This window comes from Electrophorus electricus, chromosome 13, assembly GCF_013358815.1.
Source record: "Electrophorus electricus isolate fEleEle1 chromosome 13, fEleEle1.pri, whole genome shotgun sequence".
Lineage (NCBI taxonomy): Eukaryota > Metazoa > Chordata > Actinopteri > Gymnotiformes > Gymnotidae > Electrophorus > Electrophorus electricus.
The window spans coordinates 6,600,571-6,610,570 of NC_049547.1; the positions used below are offsets into that span (position 1 = coordinate 6,600,571).

The window sequence follows — 10,000 nt, forward strand, 5'->3', positions numbered from 1 at the left end:
CATACATGCAGACCTGTTCAGGTATGAACGCATATTCCCATTCCTCTTTCTCTCTCTTTCCCCAGGTTTGGGAAATTTCTTGACAGCCAGCCCTGTTCGCATTTGCACCCGCGACATGCAGCAAAACGTTGCTTCAAAGTTAACGGCAAGTATGCAGAGAAGTGGAGAGTCTCAGAAGCTGAGATCTAAGCAGGGAAGAACAATGGGCCTCCCCTGACAAATAGTTAAAAAAGCCTTAAGACTCCAGTTTAGATCTGTAATGTCACAGTGAATACAAATGAAGGAGCTGTCACTCTCAATTTGGCTGAAGGCCTTTTGATGTTTGCTTCTGAGAGCTGTGGCTATGAGGGCGGAAACATGTAGCCAAACCCAGACCCTGCCTTCTCCAGTCGGGCCCCGTGTCTAGAACATACGGAAAGAAAGAAAAATAAGCCTCCAAAGTGAGTGCTCTATTGCTGGCATGTGTGTCTCTGAATAATCTCAGATTAGGAATTAAACATTAAACTAAGAGTTTGGAATTTAGATTAAACCTTTTAATTCAATTAAATGTGGGAGCAGATGATTCCAGGCTGTCTTATGTCATGGTGGGAGCAGGCTGGTCTGTCTGCACCGCACTGACGTGGGTTCTAGAGAACAGCCGAGGTGAAGGTGTGGGCCTTGAGGGACTCCGTTGGCGCCGGGTGTGAAAAGAGCTTCTGCCGTGTCTGAAGCAGAAGGGAAGAGCCATGGCCTGTGTTTGACTCGCTCAGCTTTACCTGTAGCAGACTGCGGTGGCAAACTGCTCCCGACAAGAGCAGCTTTAAAATGACACACGGCTCACGGTGTCCTGCAGTAAACAGGCCCTAGAATATGACCTTGCTTGAAATCTTTATAAAAAATCTTAACCTTACAATTTATGTCACACTTTTACTAATCTCTCCACATCATTCATGCAAGTTTGTATTTAAGTTTACAAGTAAATATAAGTTGATATCAAAGGGTATGTGTGTTCATGTGCGTTACAATGGAAACGTTTTAGTAAAATAGTATGAACGTTACAATGGAAACGTTTTAGTAAATGTTACAATGGAGACGTTTTAGTAAATGTTACAATGGAGACGTTTTAGTAAAATAGTATGAAATAGCGTAATGGGTACCTATTTTGAACAAAAGTGCATGTGAGAAATGTGTGTGTGCCCCCTCTTTGACACCTCCACAAGGGTGAGTGCTCAGCAGGGCCCATGGGTGAGGATTACTACACCAGGCTCTGGACTCATTACCAGTGGGCTGTGGGTTCCAATCCTCATGAATATTCATTCCAGATGATAATGATGATCCCGTGCTTCTTCAGGCTCCTCCTCCTCCTCCCTCCACACACACTCCTCAGCTCTGCTACCCTCCCCCTCATCCTCATGCTCAGGTTGATAAAACTCTTGCCAAGCTGGCATCCCCTAAGAAATTATTAATTATCTGGTTAATGTGCACCAGGCTGTGAGTCGGCTGATTAATCACCAATGAGGGGTATGCGTGCTGGAGGGGGGGCTCTATTTTCTTTCTCTAAGTAACTCTGCCTCCCTCCATGGACATGGGAGCTTTTGTCGTCTCTCCCTCTCTTCCTTTCTCTCTCTCTCTCTCTCTCTCTCTCTCTCTCTCATTAGTTGGTGATCTAACGTCTACTGTTTACTTTGTCCTTTCACTCTCATACCTTGTCCTGTCACTGGTGAGATTTGGTGTGCTTGGATTTTTTTGGTTCTCTTTTTGCTTACTCAGTGTCCTGTGCCGCGGGCCATGCTTTGGGGGCTTAATGTGTGGTGGCGGGGTTTAATGTGCTAACCTGTGCTAGTCTTCAGTAAATAGAGCTGCAGTCAATTCTGAGTATAATCTCTCCATTTCGGCAGCTGTCAAATTGCAGAGCCAACTTTAAGGTTCCATTGCAAGCAGGCCTTCATATTTCTTTTGTTGGAATCCATCAGCCCTGCTGTTTGGGACTGTTTGCTGTTTGCTGTTTGCTGTGTGTGTGTGTGTATGTATGTGTGTGTGTATGTGTGTGTGTATGTGTGTGTGTATGTGTGTGTGTATGTGTGTGTGTATGTGTGTGTGTATGTGTGTGTGTATGTATGTGTGTGTGTATGTATGTGTGTGTGTATGTGTGTGTGTGTGTTTGTGTGTGTGTGTGTGTGTTTGTGTGTTTGTGTGTGTGTGTGTTTGTGTGTTTGTGTGTTTGTGTGTGTGTGTGTGTGTGTGTGTGTGTGTGTGTGTGTGCGCGCGCATGTAAGAACATTGCTGTGTGAAGCCATTGATCTCACACTGTATCTTCCAGAGAGAGCGACCTCTTACCCCCAGCTGGGATTAAACATTTAATAGCGTATTACAGCATTTAGCCGTAGTTCCAGCCACCATAAGCTTCACTCTCTTTTCCTCTCTCTCTCTCTCTCTGTGTCTCTCTCTCTCTCTCTCTCTCTCTCTCTCTCTCTCTCTCTCTCTCTCTCTCTCTCTCTCTCTCTCTCTCTCTCTCTCCATATTGCCCTCCCCAGTCTGTGAAATTGGGAAGGAATAGGAGAGATTGCATTGTAAACTAAATCCCTTCGTGCAGCACATGATCCCTCCTACTAGCCGAGCTGGTCGCCAGTGAGGGACAGTTAGAGAGGACCCTGGTTGCCTCTGCCTGGTCCTCCTGGCACCCAGTAAACATTACATTCCCTCACTGATGGGGGCACCACAGAGCCAAACAAGAGTCGGAGGAGTTCAGCATTTGCATTGGAATGATTTTTGCCGGCAGTATATCCAGGGCTTCCTGAGCACAATACGATAAGTAAAGCCAAGTTTACTTTAGTTAATCGCTGCTACTCCCAAAAGGACGACCGATAAGGGAAGGAGGGGAGAGACTGATAGAGAAAAGCCGAGCGAGAGAGAGAGAGAGAATGACAGTATGTGTGGGTAAACAAGGGGAAAACCACAACGTGCCAAGTGTGTACCGCGTCCACATTTCAGTTCATGCATGGGGGATTTCTGTATGCCCATTAGGAGAACACTAGTAATTATTTGGAGTAATAAAGAGCAATGCAACCATTTAAAGGTGCATTCTGTGACTTCAGAAAAATAAAACAGAGACTATGACTACACGTTTAGGAATTGGTTGCTGACATCCAATTCATACAAATGTATGAACCAACAGTAAACCAAAATAATTTTGTTTTTAGTGGCTTTGTTTATTTCTTTAATAGTGGAATCAAAGAAATATAAGAAAGATGCTTTGAGCTCAAGTTGTTATGCACTAAAACTACCATGTCAAGGGTCAACAACTAATCTCATCCAAATATAAATCTAATTGATTTATATGCTGGGCCATTGTATTGTCTACATGGTAATGGGGCCTAATGTGGCCTGTAACTGGTGATTCTGGAGGGTTTGTGGGTGCACACAAAATTTATGGTCTCTTTTTCTTCCTCTGTACACATCCACTCCTCCAAAACTAAGCTGCTAATGAGAGCGGGGAACAGAGGTGAGCAGCACCTAAAATAAATGGCTGAATAGGAGTTTTGCTCAGTGGTTTTTCCTATTGATTAGTCGCGTGGCTAATGCGTGCTCATTCCTCAGCTGAGCACTAATTAGCATGCACTCAGCTCGCCGACCAGTTGACCACCAGTCCCTGCCCACCATGGCGACGCCGCTCTGGGTGATGAGCGGGTCACACCTAGCCCACTGGATAGAGCGCCGGGCCGAGCCCGGTTGTTTGGCTTGTGTTTGTTGCCATGGTTTTGTCTTCAGCACTTAGTAAGACACTGATGCTGTTTTCTTTCCTTTTCTGCAGATGAATATAACTGTAGACTGGAATAAGGTAGGTTTTCTACTTGTAAGTATCACTTTTGAAGATCACTGCCCTGTAGCCGAGGTATTTGACATGTGTGATCCTAGTGTCACACCATCCTAACCTAAGCCTTGTTTTGGGGCCTTGTGTGTTTAGCCCTAGTGCACTGTGCCTCATCTGAGCTTTCAGTGGTCGGCCTTCGGACTGACACATCCCCAGTTCCTTAGCATTCCCTGCAGCCAGATTTTCAGTGTACATATGTACAGCAATGCAATGCTATTCTCCTCTATATACTAGTTAGTCATGTCACTAGTGTGTATGACTGTGCAGTAGTTTCATTTGTCTCATGCTGCAGATGCTCCTGTGACCTGACCACCCCCCCCCCCCCCACGCCTCCCCACGACGCACTGCTCTGGGAAGCGTTTGAGAAGGTGCATGGCAGTATCAGAATGGCCACTTAGAGGGGGATTAGGTTCTCGTCGATGTGCCTTCGAGGCCGTGCTAAAGTTACCCCCTCGCTGGCTCTGGCCATTGACTACCACTCTAATGGCCTGGTCTGGTTCCTTCTGATGGGCATTGACTGCTGGCCTGATCAATACGGGTTTCCATCCCGAGTCCGAGCCGATAACAGGGCCCGAGCCCTAGCCGCGAACCCTGGAAGTGAATGAATTAGTCATTACGTAGCAGCCACGCTTCGGAATGCCCCTTGCCTTCTCCCTCTCCAGGGTTAAAGTTCATCATCAAGTTTTTCTTATAAGTTTCTAACATGAAATGTATGTGTGGTTTTGTCAAAAATATTTTGTAACAGTATTTTTAGCCTTGGCTACAAAATTTCCAGGGGCTCGGTGATTGCCACCTCTGAAGCATCTACGACCACTACCCTGACACGTACAGTAATGTGCATCACTCCCTCGATCGCTATGAGGTGGTATTTTAAGGCCCCATTTTATTTATTTATTTATTTTTTACCTCCATTTCTATTCTTTGCCACATTACCTCACCGCATTAGCGTAGCGCTCGCTTCTACCCACGTCGGCATCCAGTTTCCGGCCCACAAACCTATGCCGCCCCCCTGCCCCAGCCGTCCACAGCAGTCGCAGATCAGATCTCCGCCCCCACTCAGAAAGACAATGATCTCCACCCTGGAGAATGTGTGCAGTCAAAGCTATCGATTGCCTCTATTCCTGGCCCTCCAGTACACCCAGGCCCGGCCTGTCCTGCTTCCTCCGCTGAAGCCTCAGCTCCAGCGGGGCAGGAACGCCCCACACTGAGCCCACAGCAACATCCTCATCTATTGACTGATTTTTCTTTTTCATTAGTGATTTTTTTTTTTTCCTTTCCTCGCTAAGTTGTTCAGGATTTCTGATAGGCTGCTCTTCGGGTTCTCTCACAGCTCCCTCGGCAACAGCGATGCTATTAAATGTGGGAGAATATGGCCTTTGGTTTTTTCAGGGCTGGTTGGTTCGGTGTTGTGGGCTCCCTTTGCAGGGACATGGAGGGTACTTATTATGAGTGATGCGATGGGAAGGCCATCATTATGGCCTGAACCCACTCTCCCACCCGTCTGGAAACCCAACCCTCACCGGCAAACCGGAACAATTGTCTCAAGAGAGAACTTGTTGCAAAACCCATACACCCTCCTGAAAATACACACACACACACACGTACACACACATGTACACACACACGTACACACACATGTACACACGCACACAGTTATGCCTTCCTTATTCTTTCCATTTCATCCCCCACCACCCACTTTTATTTTGTAATATGGAAATACGTGCCTGCCATTATTAGTGTATTTCTGTAGACGTGTAGGGAATTGAAAGCTTGCGGCTACAAAAGTGGCAGAACTTCAACTGGCAGCAGTCAGGTTAATAAATTCTGAGATGCATAAATCAGGGAGCAGGGCTGCCCCCCCACCCCACCCCCGCCCCTCCACGCCTTTTTCTGCTTTTCTTCTGCGCTCTGAAAAGAAGCGCCCTTTGGAGGATTGTTGTCTATCAGTCCAGAAAATGGAGAGTAGAATGCCTTCAATACCCAGGGCCGCTTAGCAGATTGTCATTTTTGGGTTTGATGTTCCTGGGTCTAATTGTCTTTCATGTGAACAATGGCAGTGGGCCTCTGGAGTGCAGCGCCGGTACGGAGGCAGACAGAGGCCAGCCTGTGCATAGCAATGGCCTTTTTTATTATTAGCTTGTGAAATTAGCAAGCTGGAAGTCGTTACAAGGATTTCTTCCTCCTCCTAACCCCCCATCCCTCTCTCTGTCTCTCCCCTCTCTCTCTCTCTCTCTCTCTCTCTCTCTCTCTCTCTCTCTCTCTCTCTCTCTCTCTCTCTCTCTCTCTCTCTGTGTCCCTCTCTCTCTGCCGTTAATTGTAATGCAGAGTCGGATTTGTTTGTGGACATGGAGACACAAACAATAGCACTGGACAAGGCTGTGTTAATAGACTTTTACTCCTAGGCCTGCACTTCTACTCCAGGTCCTAATAAGGTGTCTGCCGCCGAGGCGGAATTTGTTTAAAAAGCGTGGTAATTGATGTATTGCAGTACGTGTGAGCGCGACTGGAGCTGATTAATGTAGGACCGTGCGTGCAAACGGATGCATGCGTGGTTTTTTAAGGGTGTGAGAATGAAGGAAGTACCGCGTTTGTCAACACGGCTCTTACACTGTACAAAGGGAGTCGGTCTCAAATACTTGTTTAGTTTCACTTTTATGACCAAATGTCTGGGGCACAAAAAATGTTTTGATTTTTCTGGGTTTAGTTGTGTCGAGGTTATTTTTAAAGGTGACATAAATTTAATGCCAAGTGGACTTTTGTTTTGACAAGTCTGGTCAGATTCCTGGATGTGCTCTGCGCATGTAGGCAGGTGATGTCCCGGCTGTCTCACCATGGTCATGCTGTGGTTAGATTAGTGTAAAGGCCCTTTTCAAGGCAGTCCTATGGACATCAGATTCTGGGTGAACTTGTTGAAGGAAAGATTTGCATTGCTGAAAGTTGCATGATCTAGAACCCCGATGCTAATCAGAGATTCAAAAAAATGTCAGGATCTGGTAATCATATTATTCTGATTTAAATTCACTTTTATGCTGGTTGTCTGACTCTGCAGAGTTAAAGTCACGATGTTGATAACTGTTGAAAATCCAGTACTACAGTAAGTTTATCTAAAGCTTGAGGGCTGTAGTGTTGTACGTTCTGTGTGGTGTTAAATTGGTTTAGAAAACATAAGTTACTTAAATTCAAATGTAAGGTACTTAAATTCATCACAGTAAGAATTGCTTTTATCAGCCAAAATTAAGAAGAAAACAAAACCTGATGGGAAAGTAACTCCTGGTTCTTCTGGTTCTCTAAAATGTAAAGTGAGATGTAACTCCTCATTGGTAGTCTCAGGTGCCTGAGGAATTTTTACATCCTAAAATATAATATTAATTTTTCATTGTTCATAATTAAACAACATTTATTTTCTGTGTTGTACTGATATTTGAGCAGTTAACTCAAACTTGTTTTTCAAGTTAGTAGGCAGAGCACAGACAGGACCAAAGTTACCTGAGTACATTTTTAACCACAATACCTCAGTATTGCACACCTTGAAAATGAGAAGAAAATGACTGAAATCGTATGAATGATTTCACATTCAGTATGACTGGAACAATGCACTGGCCTCCACACACACGTCATACCCAGCACTGGCCTCCCCACACATGTCATACCCAGCACTGGCCTCCACACACACGTCATACCCAGCACTGGCCTCCACACACACGTCATACCCAGCACTGGCCTCCGCACACACGTCATATCCAGCACTGGCCTTACTCAGGGGAAAGTGGATTGGATATTCTACTAACAAACTATATGCTCAAGGCAACAGGACCTCAATTATAAAACAGTTCCACCAGTCATGGGTTATCCTGCACAAGGCTGTGGTCTCTCCTGTGTACACACACACACACACACACACACACACACACACACACACACACACACACACACACACACACACACACACACACACACACACACACACACACACACGCAGACTCACCTCACAGTAAGAGTGGCCCCAGGCAGCCCATTCTAATTGCCATGGCCTGGCAATATGGCGAAGCACTGCCTTTGTTATCAGCCTTTTGTGCGCAAGAGATCCGTTGATAACTAAAGCTAAAAGGCATGGAAATTCCTCTTGATAGAGTATAAATATCACTCCCCCCTAAATGGTTTGCTGAAGATAATATGCTCTTAAAATAAATGCTGGTGGTATTTACAGCTTTGATATTGAGGTCTGCTTGCGGCTGGAGGTTGGGGTCCTTCCAATCAGTTGCTTCCTAATCTGAGTATTAATTCAAATACATCCAGGGTGTGCTGCTCTTTGTGATTATTCAAACAAGTTTGTTTGTGCATGTGTGCGCATGTGTGTGTGTGTGTCTGTGTGTGTTTTTGCTCCCTCATACACTCCAGATAATATACACTTGCTGGAGTCAGTGGAGTCAGGTGTCTGGCCTTTATCACAGAGACAGATTAGACAGAGATTAGAAATATGACGCACACGCACACACACACTTAGTACACATACTTTAGGCCAGTCTTGAATTGGAAAGCTGCATTCTCAAGCTGCTGGAATCTGCAGCAATTTGCGTGTTTAGATAAGCCACATTGGCCTGTTAGAAGAATATGTCACATTGACATTTTTCTAATTATGCTTTGCCTGAGACCCATTGTGTCATTCGGAATGAGTGAGAGGTAATGGCACCCACTTCAGTATTCACTGTAATATCCTGAACAAGCATTTGTATTATTGAGAAGTTAGTTGTTCTTTTGTCTTTTTTGTTCTTTTTTGCCTGTATTTCCATGTATTCCATGTAAAGAATGTATATATAATACACTATTGTGAATATGCAAAGGCAATTCCATATGGAATGTATTTTTTCCAGAGCATTTTAAAGTCCTGTCACTCTTTAGGAGATCCTCGATTGCTGTGCAAACCACCAAACGGAGAGAGAGCGAGAGAGAGAGAGAGAGAGAGGGAGACTTAAGAGCCTTACATTTAGTAAGCAATTTGCAGAGGTGTTTGCTTAGGAAAACTCACTACAGTTAAACCACTAAACCGTTACCTCTCTTCTTCTCTCAGTGACATTCACTGCAAATCAGCGGTCTTCCACCCCACAGTAAACCGATCAACGGCACGCGGCCCAGCAGCAATGCCTTTTATGATCATTGCTATTTTTGCATGATTCCCCAAGACAAAGTGGAAAAGCCATAGACACTTCCTCCCTCCTAGGAAGTCTTCCTCCTCGCTCCTCCTCCTCTCCAGTGCCTTCACCCAATTACAGTAATGCGGCATGGAGGAGCGGGGCTTGCCGTCCCCCGGCCCCCGGCCCCATCACCGAGCCCTCTCTCTGTAATCTGTTAAAAGCACTTAGAAAAATTGATGTTGGAGCTCCTGTGGCTGCCGGCTGGCCCGAGAGCGGTCCAAACGTGGCATTGCCTATCTTTAATTGGATAATCCGAATGTGATCAGTGTTCAGGAACTCAGATTAGGCGAGCCTGACTTTGTGCCTGGTAACCCAGGTAGGGCACTTCACAACCAGACCTTGCTGCAATGCACCAAAGTAGTTCACTTCATCAGCGCCCAGAAAGCAGGCCTAGGCAGTAGCACCCAACCCTAGTGCTTTAAACACTGGCATGTCTGTAATTCCCGACGTATATTTATATGTGCTGTCTCAGGAATAGAGGCATACTTTAAGCGTGCTGTCCTCTCTGAACCAAAATTGATCATATGGGGATCCAAATTAATTTCAAGGTGGGAGAGTGTTCCTTCACTTCAGCTTAATGTACTTTTTTCCTCTTCAAATGATGTTCCACTTTTTTAAAATATGAAATCAGATATGAATGATTCATACATAGTACTTTTCCAGGCAAAGTCTACATTTGCAGCCATCATTTTAGTCTCAGGCCGACAGTTTATCGGACAACACGGGCACAGTCGAGCTGGAAGCGAATTGGCTGTGGCTGCTAGACTGTGGTGTATGCAGTGTGCCTGTTTGGACAGCGGCGTCGGGTTGAGGGCACGCTGGGTTGTCGGGGCAGGGCGCAGTATGGGAAGTTCACCATCCCTGCACCTTTTAAGAGCCTCAGCAAGTGTGAAAGGAGATGATTACTGTAAACGCTCTCATTGTGTCTCTGCACTGGCTTAGTTGTGCTTGACTGCAC

The 10,000-nt window shown here is 45.5% G+C and overlaps 1 protein-coding gene across 2 annotated transcripts in view; it reads left to right on the forward strand.

Annotated features, from left to right (window-relative positions):
• esrrga (estrogen-related receptor gamma a) overlaps positions 1–10,000 on the forward strand; it is a 133,202-nt gene that overhangs the window by 23,403 nt on the left and 99,799 nt on the right. The gene's annotated exons all lie outside the window — the stretch shown is intronic.